Source organism: Ambystoma mexicanum, chromosome 6q (genome assembly GCF_040938575.1).
Source record: "Ambystoma mexicanum isolate Mex_15411 chromosome 6q, UKY_AmexF1_1, whole genome shotgun sequence".
NCBI lineage: Eukaryota > Metazoa > Chordata > Amphibia > Caudata > Ambystomatidae > Ambystoma > Ambystoma mexicanum.
The window spans coordinates 1,126,000,482-1,126,016,677 of NC_090937.1; the positions used below are offsets into that span (position 1 = coordinate 1,126,000,482).

General features: G+C 43.5%; 1 protein-coding gene across 2 annotated transcripts in view; it reads right to left on the reverse strand.

The window, feature by feature from the left end:
* The window catches only part of ATP10D (ATPase phospholipid transporting 10D (putative)), a 2,065,840-nt gene extending 2,050,625 nt beyond the window's left edge, over nt 1–15,215 (reverse strand). Inside the window, exons 1-2 of one of the 2 annotated variants that reach the window (XM_069631715.1) lie at nt 14,747–15,215; nt 2,150–2,201 (exon numbers count right to left, since the gene is read on the reverse strand). The gene's annotated coding sequence lies outside the window, so the exon portion shown is untranslated. The remainder of the gene's footprint in view (nt 1–2,149; nt 2,202–14,746) is intronic. The other variant, XM_069631716.1, reaches the window with a different exon arrangement.
* Nucleotides 15,216–16,196: the final 981 nt, after the last annotated feature.

Genomic DNA, 16,196 nt, shown 5'->3' on the forward strand with positions numbered 1-16,196 from the left:
TCTCTACATTAATTTAAAAAGCTAGCTACACGATTTAGTTTTGATCATATTTCATGTCAAACTATAGTTCCCCAAAATAGTAATTTGTATTTAGCAGGCCCTGTTGGAGACCAGCTGGGGTTAAGTCCAAAATAGCTGTGTCTTTGACATAAACATGCATGCTATAAAATGTACCCTTTTAGAGGATGGGAATAGACGGTAGATTAACTTGCGTAAGAGAAGTACTAGAATCAATGTCTGAAAGAAATAACTTTATTGGGGGGGGGGGGACAATGTATAATTCCCTGATCTTGTACATCGGATAGATGCTGAGATATCTGCATATCACAGTTGATCAAGATCTAAACCGTAGGGAGCCCAATAAAGTGTAAATTATGCCACACTGGGTTTCCATCAAACTAATCAAATTTTTTTCCGAAATCTGACGGAAAAAAAAAGCCCAAAAATAATCGCCCTCCCTTAACCTTACTGTATTTCTCCATGATGGTGCTCAGAGGGAAGCAGTGGTACACTGTACTAAGCCGTCCCCTGAAACCTGTTTCAGAGGCCTTCAGGATATTTTTACTTTGAGTCACTCTTCCAGTTTGAGCAACAAACATTTGGAGAATATCATATGGTCAAGGTCTCTGAGGAAATTGGCCTATAACCATGCGGGGCTGGTAGCCCAAGAACTACTTGTTCAAGGAGATGGCATAATGCCTGTCTCGACAACTGCATTGGACATAAAACAATGTCATGTCCTCCTCAATCAATATTTTTTACTGTGTTTTGGCAATTTTGATATACCATTTTGAAACTATAAATATTACTAGCCATGTATACACCACTCATTAAATCGTGGTTGAATTTTCAAGATTCTACATTGAACCATGGGGCATCCCTTTCTATAAGCTGGAAAGCTGGACCTTCTGAACGTGGGGATGCTTTTTGCCAATAGCTCTGTCCCAGATAGTTTCAACCAAAGACTCAAACGGACCCTTTTTGGCCTTTGAACTATTTAACAGTTTTTAGGGAATATCATAAATTTCTTGTGATTTAGGCATTCTTTCCAATGCCTCCGTGTCGGGCTTAGGCAAGGCCAACCAGCCCCTTGGGCTGTCGGACATCTTCTTCGTGGTGCCTACCCTGGCCATTGGAAAATTAACTCAATAGGATAGTGTTCACTCTTCTTGAAGAAAACCCATCCACAATACAGTGATCAATGACTGTGGAACAGTATTGCTGCCCTTGTATTCAGGAGTGCACCATTTTCCACTAAAGATCCCAGAAAATCCCTGGTCAGAACCCCAAAGGACACCTAAAAATCATTGTTCCATTTGTGAACAATTTTACTGTCCAAACATTTGCACTAAATTTCTTTGAAATATTTTGCTCAAGAACCTCAAACTCATGTTAATGAGTATTTACTACTATATTTTTGAACAACTTGTGGTCCTAGGTTTCTAAAAATGTACTACTGACCACTCAATGTTCTCAACAGTTCCTGTAAACAATCACTTAACGTCAAATTAAGTTAAAGACTTTGCAAGGGTCCTTTAGTAGAATTGCATGTGGTCTAGTAACTATTAAGTACTGCAAATTAAAGTTTCTATAAGCAGTCAAGTGTATTTCATTTCTAATTTGAGTTGCAAACATTCGTATGCCAACTGAGTGTCGATTTGTTCAGTCGGAAAATGGGTGTTGCTCACCATTACATTTGATATGCAAATGTTGCTCATTGTGAAAAAAAAGGTTGGGGACCCCTGGTTTAGAGTGTAGGTTTGTTTTCATTGTCCCCGTGTGTCAAGTTATGTGCTCAGTGGTGGCAACACTGAGACCCTGGCGTGGCAGGCCAGGGTAAACAGAGTTTTGTATCGTTGTGTTGGTCAGTTCTGGCATTGTGAGTGGGTGTCATCTTTTTGTTGTTTGTTTTTAAGGAAGGAGATGGTGTATCCTGAATGAATGTTGATGGCTCTCTGAGTGTCAACTTGGCCTCATAGAATGGTAGGTAGAATGTGGAGTGCGGAAGGCCTGGGGATTCTAAAAAGTGACGGTTGGGACATGGGAGCATGGATAGGGACCAGGGCAGATGCTGAAGACATTCTCTCCCACCTTATGAACTGTATCTATGTAACAAAGAGAATAAAGCATCTTATCCGTTTGTGCCTACCTGGGTCAGCCTAGTTCCTGCTCCTTGTCATCTCTGATCCAGGCACATCTTGCTGGGGAGCAAGATACAACAGATTACTTCAATTTCTGGCCAGGATTAAGCTGGTAGAATAGAGATTGGGGTGGACGGCAGAATAGGAACGTATTGCATTGGACCACTTTATTTTGACAACTTTATTTAAAGATTTATCAAAAGAAATACATATCATTCCAAAACAACAATTATGATAACAAGAAAACGACAAAAAAAAACGAAAAAAGCATTATACAAGTTGATACAAATAGTACGGAATAAATACCTATCAATTATCTCTACTAATCGCAACAAACCTAATTTGAAATGATAACTAGCAAAAAATCAGAGGAAAACGAGAGAAAAAAAAACAAAACACAAGACAAACACAATAAAAAGAACACAATAGTAAATTAACCACTGTGAAACAAAAACCATCGCCCATCAGCACTTAATTCACACATAGAGTTCATTAAAAGCCTCCCACTGTTCCTTATAAAATTCTTCTTTATGTAAAGCATAATACTTAATCCTCTCAAATCTTGACAGCAACTGCACCTACGATAACCATTCATCAATACTTGGTTTCTTTCTCGTCTTCCAGAGGCGTAAAATTTGACGAGTCGCCACCAAAAACACCTCATTAACCTAACACAGTCGCATAGCTAAAGTGACGAGTGCCCACTGATGATTTCAAAAAGAACTCATGATGGTGTCCTTGGAAAAGAGATGTTCCCGACCAAATCAACTCTATCCAAAACCTCACTCCAAAAACCTTTAACCCTCGAACAATTCCATAACATGTGAAGCAAAGTGCCTTCCTCCGTAGAACAACTCCAACACATACTATCCTCCCTTAAGCCAAATCTGTGCATTTTAACTGGAGTCCAAAACAGACGCCCCAAAATCCTCTGTTGAATATATCGTAAATTTAGATCAATTTTCATCTTAACTGGAACCTTCCATAAAACCTCCCAATCCTGCATAGAAATATCTCCACCCAGTTGAGCACACCACATAAGCCGAAGAGCATTCCATGAAGATCTAAATTTCTCTTCTACCGGGAACAACCTCAAATAACTAGACACTGCACGAGGCGCAACTACAATAAAACTACACCTTTCTGGTCTTTGTAACAAAGGGTCAGTAAGCATTAATACTCTCTCAGAAATCAAATCTCTCAACAATCTATATCTCCCCATTTCCCTATTATGTAGCATAAACTTCCGCTTCAGAGACTCAAAAGATATCATACCGTCATCATCCCATGTCTCTAATAAGTAATATACCCTTGTTCATCCAACTCCTCCAGCATAGCATCTTATTATTGATCTGCAACCCCGGATTCTGCCAAATGGAGGCCTCCCCATAGAAATGAAGTCCCTGCCCTCCACCTACAATCAATGATGTGACTGCATCTTTGGAAGCATGGACAGCCTGCAATGTACTGACCGATTTAGATAACTTTCCAAGAGAGTACAGTGATTCAATTCGGAAGGGTCTCATCTTAAACTCTTCTATCTGAGCCCAAACTGGAATGTCTGATTCATTCAACGAGAAATACGATATACATTTTTTAATCAAAAAAACTTTTGTAGTAATTTTCAATGTTAGGATAACCAAAATCCCTCATGTACACTCCTAACTATTAAATACCTGGGTATCCTTGGTTTCCTTGAAACTCCCCATAGAAACTCCTGAAAGACCCGAGCCACACGGCCCAAAACTTTTTTCGTAAACCTTAAAAGGTAGCGATTGAATAATGTACAGAACCTTAGGTAGGAGCACCATTTTAATAGCATTAACTTTTGCCCAGATGGATAAAGAGAGTCCACGCCACCTACGGAGCATAGTCCTCATGCTTTCCAGAACTTTATCTATATTGAACTCCGCCATACCTTTCACATCTCTAGACAAAAAGGCACCTAAATATTTCACCCTACAGTTTTCCCCATTTACAATTCCAATCTAATAATCGTCTACACACCTGAGCGTCTCGAGCTGGAAACACAACCGTCTTCTCCCAATTAACTTTATAACCTGAGAGCCCACCAAACTCAGAAATCATATTCTTCAAGAGGTTTCCCCCCCTCTACAGGATTACTAAGAACAATAACTATATCATCAGCATACGCCAAAACCTTCAACTTCACCAACTATAAAACCGGATAGGCAATCCGACTGCCGAATATATGACAAAAATGGCTCAAGAGCCAAATTAAAAAGGTAAGGTGATAGTGGACATCCTTGACGTGTGCCTTTAAATAATCTAAAAGAAGATGAAAGTACCCCATTCACCCAGACCTTTGCACTAATACCCAACTGTAATGCCCCAACAGCATTTATAAATAGGGGACCAAAACCCATCTTAACCAAAGTAAAATTTAAAAAAGCCCAAGCCACATTATCAAATGCCTTCTCCGCGTCAAGAAATATGAAAATCAAATCATCAATTCCTGAGGATGACAAATTCAAAATATCCAAGAGAGTCCTAATATTATCATATCCATGGCGTTGCTTCATAAAACCCACTTGAGACCTACCAATTAACAAACCCATTTATCCAACCTGGAAGTCAAAATTTTCGTAAATAATTTTGCATCCACATTCAAAAGTGAAATGGGGCGATAATTACAACAATTTGATGCATCTTTCCCCTCCTTGGGGATTACCGTAATCACTGCCTCCCTCATTGAAGGACATAAAACACCCTCCATAAGAAACCGATTATAGAGTTCACATAATTCTGGAGCTAGCTGCTCAGCAAAAGATTGGTAAAACTCAGTCGGCAGTCCATCTGGGCCAGGTGACTTACCAGACTTCATTTCAATAATGGCCTCTATCACCTCTTCCACTAAAATAGGAGCATCCAGAAATTCTCTGGCCTCAGACAGACAAGGAACTTCAATCTTATCAAAGAACTCCATCAGATCACTTTCTAACAGCACATGCTCTTCAGAGTATAACAATTCATAATAATTGCGAAAACACTCACCAATATCCTTCCTTTTCAGAATAATCCTACCAGACTCATCTTTTATTTTCTGGACAAAAGACCTCTCGCACAAACACTTCAACCTATCCGCAAGCAATTTACCCCCAGAATCCCCTCTCTCCCAGAAGCGTTTTTATTCTAAACAAGTCCCACGGTCTGCTTGAATCTCAGACTCCAGACGCAACTGCTCATACAACCTTTCCATCTTTAAACAATCCCTCACTGATCCAGTACGAGCATAAGCCGATTGTGATTTACCCAGATCCAGCTCAAGATCTCTCATTTTTGCCTCCCCTTCCTTCCTCACTCTAGATGTCCAAGTAATCAATTCACACCTAGCTGAAGCCTTAAACGCATCCCAAACCATTAAACTATCAGCCGAGCCCTTATTTACAGCAAAATATTCTGACACAAAACCAGAAAGCGATTGTAATGTTTTTTCCTCTTTCAGAACAAATGGTTTTAGCCTCTACCTAGCAGAATCCGGAGAGTGCGGAGCAAGACACAATCTAACCAAAACTAGAGAATGATCCGAAAGATGCCGCTCACACATTCTAGCTTTGATTATCGTCTCAGCCATATGATCTGATATAAGTAAATAGTCAATCCTTGAAAAGGAATCATGAACCGGAGAGTAAAATGAATACTCTGTCTTCGGATGCAAGACTCTCCAAGAGTCAATCAAATCAAAGGTATCCACAAAATCACAAAAGTCTCTACTAGATCTGTGGCCAGTAAAGGAGCACGCCGAAGATCTATCCAATTTGAAGTCCATAACACAATTGAAATCCCCACCTAAAATGATTACTTCTCCCCTCATGTCAGCCAGAAGTTTAGTTACAGTATCAAAAAAGAGACCCCCCACTACACATGTGCCATAAACTGAGCCGATTGTAAACAGCCTATCTTCAAATCAACTAAAATGACCCGACCTGCATCGTCCATAACGATCTTATCAATACTTACACCCAACTCCCTTCTAACCAAAATTCCAACTCCTCGTGAATTAGTAGAATAACCATTCAACCACACCTTCGTATATCTAGAATTAGTAAGGAGGTTCTCAGTGCCATCCTCAAGGTGTGTCTCTTGAAATAGAACCACATCAATCTTTTCCCTCCATAATCCGGATAGAATTTTTTTCCTTTTAGAAGGACACCTCATACCTTTAACATTCCAAGTACAAATAGTCAATAAACCCATACTTTAGTTCCCTCTAAAGCAAAAATCAGCAGAATCACCATTCACATGACCTCAATAAAGTGCATTACATCAAAATGATGAACAATAAGCAATTGACAATGAATAATCTAGTCAGAGCAAAAAACAACACACACCTGCTAAACAGACAAACAAAAAGACACAAAGATACAAGTAAATTGAACAGAAAAGAGCCCAACAGCAATTAGCCCACTATGAGTTACAATATATACAAAACTAGACCTATTCATGACCACCCTCCAGAAAGCTGTGCCCAATTTAAAAGGTATAAACTTTCCATCTAGACAGTGCAACAAGTACAAGTCGTGAACAACAAGTAATATTCCCCCCAAACAGGAACCTGAGAAAGCCTCAACAAAACCCCAAAAGACCCATCACTCCAAAAATGCTGGCGCTACTATGTATATAGTCTCAGACAAACTCACCACTGCAAACAAACATTTATCCATCAGCAGCCACTCAAAACAAGCGACCTATGACCAAATCAAGATATATATAAAACAATGTCTCGTCCGTGCTTAGTGGCACAGTGACTACAGTGCGCAAACAATTGAATAGAAGAGAAAGGGAAAGAGAGTAGTACTCCACATTAGCCCTACGCAAAAGCACATAGACAACCTTATCACAGTAGACACATCAGCACAAGATTGCTAGATCACATGGGAAAAGTAAACACACACCACCAAACCGCTTAGCCATAACAGTGCCATAGACTACTTGCACTAACCCCAGCAACCACTTTATTTTAAATCCCATTCGAACATTACATTGTATTGCATGTTCTTTTATGAAATGTATGTTTTAGTAATTGTTTTTAGTGTTATTATGTTTGATGAATTTGTGTAAGGTTTTAACTTGTTTTAAAGCTCAATGCACAATAAAACCATTTTTTTTTTATGTTTACTGCGATTTCCAAGATGGCCGCCGGGTGGAGAGCACCGTAGCTGATGCTCTCCTGAACCCCGGGATCATCAAGGCAAGATCTGAAGCCAAATTGACCTCCCCAGGCATTGACTTCAATAGTGCCAGTCCCCAGGAGAGTTGAGACCCCTTGGCACCATCCAGCGCTGCAAAAGAAGATCAATGCACATTTCCAGTGGAGCAGTGCCCGAGCCAGGGCCCAACAGAGGAGCGACCAAGCACAGAGGGCAGCTTAGTCCGACCGCCTAATGCAGTTCTGCGCACTCGCCGAGGACCAGTCTAATAGAGGAACTTTCCGCGTGTGAAATGTAAACAGAGGACAACGCCCGTCCTCCTCCCAGGTAAAGGACGGCTGTGGGGAAAAAAGGGAGGCCCTCAGTGAGTGGGGAAGGCATACCTGCAAACCGGCAAGGAGAAAGCAGAGCGTCCTCAACGAGGGGCAGGCAACCTGCGGACGGCAGCCGGGAGTCTATCCCCCTGGGACAGAGGTGAACGGGGGTAAGACACGGCAGACCCGCCAGGGGGATAAAACCTATATAATCAGGCAAACGGCGTCGCCTCACCATAGCTCCTCCCCTCCCTCCACCAACATATGGGAGAAAGTAAATAAGAACTGGCTAGCAGGAAAAGGGACAACGAGCAGAAAACACTGCTGCAGTAGTGCCGACCAGATAACTGCAAGATTGAAGAAGAGGGGGCAGTGGGGGGGGGGGGAAACATAGGAGGGGCTCCTGTCCATTTACTGTGAACATCCATACCCATCTGATCAACCAAAAGGCATATGGTCAGGGGCAAGGACAAAGAGACAAGAACCAGTTAGAGCAGCACATAGACTGTATCCGGAAAAGAGGATGGGCGCACCCACAATGTCCAAATCAAGGGGAAAAGACTCTGCCCACCGCCCCCCTCAAAAGGCCCAAGACAATAGCCTAACGGAAGAGCTCATGAACAGCTGGTGGTCGCCACCCAGCATTTGGAACTCCAGACAGAGGACCTGAAAAATAGGTAGAATATTCGTATTAAGACCATGCCCGAGGTGTTGGAAAAGGACTTGAGGGAGGCGGTCCAGCATGTATTTAGCAATCTCCTGGACACGGAGAGCCCAGCCGACATACGTGTGGACAGAGTGCATAGAGTAGGGCCACGAAGATCGGAGAAGGGGCCCGTTTGAGGGACGTCCTGGTGGCACTTCATGATTATACCAGGAGGAGAAGATTTTGATCGCAGCAAGGAAGGCTTCCCAAATAAACGTACAATGGAGCGGTCATTCTTCAATTTCAAGATTTGGCTCAAATAACAAGAGAAGGCAAATGGCTCCGGTCTTGAAGGTGCTAACAGACAAGGATATTAGATATAGATGGACGTTTCCTTTTGGAGTACTTTTTGAATGGCTGGGGAAGCAGAGAAGGATCGGCTCGTATGAAAGAGCGAAACTTATGGGGATAGAAGACCAGAGCACAAGCGAGCCAAGAGGGCCAGCCTGAACCAAGGAGCTGGAAATGGTCGACAGCAAGACCCAAAAAGGGGGTAGGAAGGGGGGGGGGGCTACCAACCCCAGTTGAAAGTCCCAGTGATGCGAGGACAGCAAGAGGTAGCCTGTCCACCCACAAGGAAGAAGCAAGGGAGTCAACACGAAGAGGTACTCCTGGGGCGAACCGATTTGATCCAAGCCTGGGGAGGGCAAGGAGAGGGGAAATGTTGAAGCCCCAGTGGGAGGGATAGGGTGGAATGGGTAATCTTGGTATGGGAGCACCTGCAGGTGAACGCGCTGGGAAGGGGAGGGCAATTCGAGGGGGGCCAAAGGCTGGTTCGACCCTTGGGTATAATGGGGGTGGGAGGGATGGTCGGGAGCAAAGGAGGAGGTTAAGCACAAGCAACCAACTTCATAATGGGGTCTGAACGGAAAGGCCTGAAGGTGATCCGCATGATCATCAATGGTATTAGTTCCCCGGTAAAGAGGAAAAAGCTGGAAAGATTTTTAAGGAGGGAGTGAACAGACATTGTCACACTCAAAGGCCAGGCAAATGAGAAATCAAAGCAGGGAGGGGTCTCATGCCACGTAGCAATAACTTCGACCTTACAATTGAGGGGATGGAAAGAGACTCCCAGGGCAGATACTTAGCAATAGATGTTAAAGGGAGGGGAGAAGGGTACACAGTAGCCACAGTGTATGCCCCTAATTCGAGACAGGACCACTTCCTTCAGACCTCACTGAATAGGCTAGACAAATTTGCAAAGGATCCAATAATACTCACGGGGGACTTCAACATGGCCTGGGACAACGGGAAAGATAAAAGTAGCAAGCAGGAACACAGGGCAAGCCCTCCAAGGAACTGGTAGGGAAAATGGACAGAGTGGGACTGACTAACGTAAGGAGGGAAAGGGAAAGGTACACCTTCTCCCATGTACATCGCTCGTCATCCAGGATCGATTACATCTGGTCCTCCCGGTCTCTACTGGGCCGGGTCATGGATTTGGAGGTGGGAGCCATGTCCATTTCTGACCATGCACCCATTACATTGAAGTTAGCAAGGAAGGGAGGACCCCCAGTAGTGTGGAAATGGCGGTACCCCTCCTATCTGTTGAAGGGTAGAACACTGAGGGACGAGATCAGGGAAGGAATTGGGGATTTTTTTTTTTTTTAGGACAATGGAGAAGGTGATACCCCTCTACAGATTCGGTGGGACGCATTTAAAGCCGCAATAAGGGGCAGGATCATTGCATGTAAATCACGGAGGGACAGGGAGCTAAGGAAAGTAGAAAGGGACCTGGAGGACAAATTAAAGGAGATAAATGGCAAGAATGGGGGGTGGGATCGAGGGGAGAGACGAAGAGGGAGTATAGGGCAATAAGGGGACAATTAGAGCGGATAGAGGCCAAGGCAGTGGAACGCTCATTAGCCTTTCTCAAACAAAAAGGTACTATGTCAAAGCAAATAAGGCTGATAGGATGTTAGCAAAGATGCTGCGAAGAGAAGAAAAAGCCAAAACGATAATGAGAGTTAGATTACAGGATAGGTGTGCAAGTACGCACACTGAAGAAATATCCCGGGAATTTTGAAAATTTTACTCCCGCCTATACAGCACAGAAGGGGTGTCAGAAAGGGAACAGAGGAGTACCTAACGGATAAGAGGGTAGCACAAATAACCCAACAAGAAAGAGAGGTATTGGGACAGGAGATAAGTGAGGAGGTGCATCATTTTCTGCCAATTAATAAATCCCCAGGGCCCGATGGGTTTACATAGGGAGGTTTATATAAACTTTCAGGGAGGCTATAATCCCATACCTGGTCGCCCTATTTTTTTTCTTCTTTTTATTTGCATTTGGTTTATGAAGATTTTAAAACCTTTACAAAAAGAAGCGAGTGCAATGTTTCCATTTTCCATTTCTGAATAAAAATGAAAAACAAAATAAAATATGTACAGAAAACCTATACATCAGAGACGTAGTTTCAGATGATTATAGGAGTCAATGTGCCAACAATAACCAATGTGCTATTTTAAAAAGGCATAGTTCTCTCCTCATTCATAACAAATCTCCCAAATGTATTCAGTCTCAGGTTCAAAGTCCCTTCGCACTCTAAAGTGAGGGCTAACTAGCAAAACCCCTCATTCTGCTTGGCAATAAATAGCCAATTAATGCCTACCATCCGGGTCCAGAGGGAAACAAAAGCAGGGGTGTCCTCTTTCGTCATTATTGTACGCCATACACTTGGAACCTCTTCTGGAAGCAGTGAGGGCCAATAAAGATCTACAATCCCCTTTGGAGTGAGGGAACACAAAATCGTGGCCTTCGCAGACGACATGCAGCTAACCCTACAAAACCCAGAAAAGTCTCTAGAAGCCCTGGAGGGGGAGATGACAAGGTTCAGGGAAGCAGCGGGACTTAAAATAAATTCCAACAACCTGACGATTCCCTCTTCAAGGGAACAGGAACTGAGGACAGAAGGAACTGAGGACAGAATTCCTGTACAGACAGGAGAAGTCTATAAAATACCTGGGGGTTAACCTCACTAATACATTGGGGACGCCCTACGCAGCCAACTACCCATCCCTCCTGGAGAGAATTGGTGGACTGGGAGCCTGTTGTATTTAACACGGATGGGCAGAATTAATGTGCACAAGATGGTAATCCTTCCCCATGTGTTGTATTCATTTCTGACCCTCCCGATATGGGTTCCCCCGTCCTTCTACTGAGCGTTCCAGAAGTGCGCAGGGAGATAAGTGTGGAACCAGAAAACAGCTAGTCTAGCAAGGCGAGTCAAATTGATGCCTAGGGGTGGGGAGAAACTGGGACAGTCGGATTTTCGAGTTTGCCACCAGGCGGCACAGGTGAGAGCGGTCAGGGACTGGCTGAGGGATGATTGGGAGAAAGTATGGCAGTAGCGGGAGGGAACTTGGCAAAAGTGTAATGGAAACCGAAAGGAGATAGGCCAGAAAATATGTACACCAGTGTTACACTCTCTGTGGTGGGGGAGGCCTGGGACAGGTTAGCAAAGTGTGCCCAAATTACTATATTTCCCTCCCCGTGCACCCCTATATTTGGCAATCCACAATCCTACAACCAGGGGTTAGGAAGGGGTTCCAGAGATGGAAGGAGGGGGGGGGGGGGGTTGTCGCAGACTCTGGGACTTTGCGCCTTGAAACACTGTATAGGCGCGTTATAAATACCATATCATATATGTTTGAGGGGACAGAAATGAAATACTTTCTCCAATGTAAAGAAGACATTGGAGTTAATGTTAAGGATATTTGTACCGCGCACGATCACCACCGGAGTGGTCCCCTAGTGGATCTGAAAAGGGAAGGGTGGCGAGTTAGTGGGAACGAGCAGGAAAAGTGCAAGAGAGCAGTGATGTGCTGTTGGCAGCTTCAGTTCGGTTAACACAGTTCGCTGAGCTTGGGGTGCTTTCTGGTCGGTAGCTGTCGCGCGAGACTATGTGTGGTTTCTTTTGTTGTTGCGGTGTAGTGGAGTTTGTGCAGTCTGTTGTGCTATAAGGTTTTGTTTGGTTAGAGTTTGAGAGGTGTATGCAGAGGGGTGAAATTGTTAGCGGGTTGGTTATTGGCATCGCTGTCTAGAAGTGTTGTGCTAAATGTACATGTTCTTTCTAGATGTGGCGCGTGAATGAATATCTCTGCATTTCTATCTAGATCCGGTACTGGCTAATATTCACAAACCTTTCTATATATGACGCCCACCAATATTCGCAACTGTATCCAAATGTGGCACTGGCCCACCTTTGAAAATCCTATCTAAATGTGAAGCAAGCTATCGTTGACATTCTATCTAAATCTGGCCTAGATAGTATTCCCACTGTAGTCTAGATGTGGCACTGGCTGACATTCAAAATCCTATCAAGTTGTGACGTAGGCTATTGTTCACAATCTTATCATTCACGATTCTGTCTGGGTCCAGCGCAGGTTAATGTTCACAATTTCATCTAAGTCTGGCACATGCCAACAATCACGATTCCATCCAAGTGTGGCACATGCTAACATTCACATTTCTATCTAGATGCGACTCAGGCTAATGTTCACAATTCCATCTCAGTGTGGTACTTGCTATCATTCACAATTCTGTATGGGTACAGCGCAGGCCAATGTTCACAATTATCTACTGTGGTACTTACTAACCCTCACAATTCTATGCAAGTGTGGAACTTTCTAACAAAGCACAAATATGTCTAGATGCGACGCAAGGCAAAAATTACAATCCTCTCTCAATAGATGTAGGCTGAGGGTCACAGTTCTAAGTAGGAGTGACGTAGGTGATGTTCGCCTGGCAGTCTATGTTTTTGGTAAGGTAATGTAGAGTGGCAGCGCTTTCTGGAGTAGAGCGATTGCTTTACTCCCCACCCCTGCCACACTTACTTTTTTTTAGTTGCTATCGGTTGATGCGCTGGCTTCCCCTATTGAAACAAGTTTGGAGCCGCTATTGTTGGAGCCGACCTTTGTCTTGGAACCCTTGCCGGCAGAGGGCTGCCGTGGGATGGATCATGATATGGAGAGGAGGTGCCAATCAGGGGAATGGGGGACTGAAACACAGAGCGTGCTCTATGTGCAATTTTTCATTTTAAAACACAAAAAAAGTTCTTTGGCCATCCTCTGGGGCTCAGCAATGGGGTTGTTTTGTGTCATTACACTGAAAATGTTAATAAAAAAATGACATGGAAAATAAAAAATAAAAAAAGAGCGTGCTTTACAGGAGCAATGGCAGCATGTACTGTTGAGACCAGGCTCATTACTTTCTTTGGACACAAAAAGCATGAAAGGGGGGGCAGATCTCGTTTGGGAAGAAACTGCTTGAGAGTGGAGCAATGCTGGGATATTTTAAATTACTGTATGTAACTAAGTATAAGCAACACTGTAACAAGCGCCACGATGCCTTCGGTCTGCTGTGCGCTCAACAAATGTGAATAAATAAATGAGATAGGCTTCCTGATATTTCCATGAGGACAGCCAGCATCAATACGGTACAAAATGCTCCTGGTTACTGTTGGTGACCTGGTACCCATTTGAATTTTTACATGCGTGCCCCGTAGAGCAGAGCGTAAAGTCGATATTAGTATAATTTTTGTTCTAAAATTGTTGCTGTGAAATCCACATTTTTGACCCATTATTTAAAAAAAAAAAATGGGTACAGTCAAGCACCAGCCAAAATCTTACTGCATTAGTTCAGGTACACTTGCTCGATTCAATACTGGGATAACATTTACATCTCCATTTTACAAATTGATTTATTTTATTGCATTGCAGTTTACATAAAACTTTTGGTAACAGAAACAGAAGAAAAAATTACTAGTGTTATCGTCGAAATGAGGCATGGCAGCCCACAAAGATGGTTTGGTAGGTCTTGCTACCTTTTTTGACCACGCATTGGGAGAACCCGATTACTCCCATTAAAAAATAAAACAAACAAAAAAAAAAAAAAAAATGTTGTCCATAGCTCGCACCCTCTCCTGACCCGCTGGATGCTACTGTGTATTGGCCACTCAAAAAACAAATGAAACTTCGTAGTGTCAAAATAAAACAGTACATTTTTAAAAACAACTAAGGTAATTTATTCTCAGTGTCCGGGACAGGGGCGAGTTCCTCAGCAATTACTTTAATTGCTGCTGCCTCTTGCACAACGTAGCCGTGAATCATTAAATTGCACACACAGGCAGCCACGGAGCTGATCATCTACACTATCCCATTAGTTGAGAATCGTCGAGTACTTCCTAAAACTCACAAAGGGCATTTTTGGGGGGTGGGAGAAGATCCACGTGTTTGTTACTCAATTGGATACTGGCCGGGAATAAACAGCAGCAATTTAGTGATGCTTTTGGCAACCGTTTCCAATGCAGGTAGGTCACAGTTCCACTACAGTTGCGATAAGCGCTGTACCTTTTACAGCCAATGTACGCTCTATGAAGATACGCAGGTTAAAAAAATGAACGCGCAACCTACCTTGTGTTCTCACAGTCAGCCGTGGGAGGGCATAGCGTTGCAAGGGCAGCGGAGCTCTGCAGAGGTTGGGTACTGATTATCGAGAAGGACCATCAGCCTGGTAGCCTCGGCGCTCCGCCTCCTTCTAGCCACTCACACGGTGCTCCGCCCTTTCCCTGGAGTCCTCCGGCTCACACCCACGACATCCTGCTGCACTCTAAGCTTCTTATGCCATTTTCGCCACTGCTTTCAGAGCGACGCCATTTCCTCACACATATCCCCCGTTTACTTTTGTCACACTTGGAACTCCGATTTCTCGCGCTTAGCTGGTTGTAAACCGGTCTGCTTAAACTCTACTGACCCTCACCTTTATTCTTAAGCTAGCTCAGTCTAGCCCCAGTGTTGTGCAGCACTTTGTCCGTACCCCCACTCTAAAAGATTTTTGCTCAGCCTCCCCTCTATATTATTGATAGTTATTTGCCTGGCCGCACTGTGCCCCGCCCCTTACTCTCTGACATTAGCCTTAACCCCGCCTTGCTTTCTTGGCCACGCCCTCTCTTAGCCCCCTCTATATTATTGATAGTTATTTGCCTAGCCGCACTGTGCCCCGCCCCTTACTCTCTGACATTAGCCTTAACCCCGCCTTGCTTTCGTGGCCACGCCCTCTCTTAGCTCAGTTTCTATTCCTCTTGGTCGCGTTTACCTCCTAGGTTCCTTTTAACCGCCACTGCGCAAGCGCGGCAGAGGACTTTTAGGATGTGTTGAAAGACCGGTATACAATGTACCGAACTTCAGAAAGAATATTAACCGTTTATGCGTATATTTACTATTCTAAAACACTTCATTTGATCAAAATAAGTAACGCGTGCTGCCTTTACACTGTGAAATTATGCACAGTTTGCTAACCACGAACCGTGCACAGTACATGCTTTGGCAAGACCTTGATCCCGGGATTGGAAAAAAAGTAGACCATAATGAATTTAAAGATGTCCGCTCGTGATGGCACTTCCGGATATATATTTTATACTTTTTGTCCCTTTTCTACGTCCGTGATCCCAGGAATTGTGTCAGGGAAAATATTCTGTTTGGCAATTTCACAGCATGACATCTGAGTTCCTCTGTGCCCAGTACAACTTACTGAAGTAGCGTTCTTTTGTACTTAACTGCGGATCAGTGAGGCGCATATTTTTATAGTGGTTGGAGGTAACCTAGGTAGGACTTTCTGTTTAATATTCGTCCTGAGGAAGTTCAACTTCGATATAAAGCATTTACAGCAGACTCGTGCTTTTTAGACCCTTTATTCTGGATGTGTTTCTCTGAAGCAATGATGCTTGTGTGATACCCATACATTGCAAAACACCGATTTCCTTAACCAGCTGTGTAGAAAAACTGCACAGATTGTGCATTAATACTTATTTACTAAACTGCCAGTATCCAAGAATGCAGATTTTGCATGCTAATTTTCAGGAAA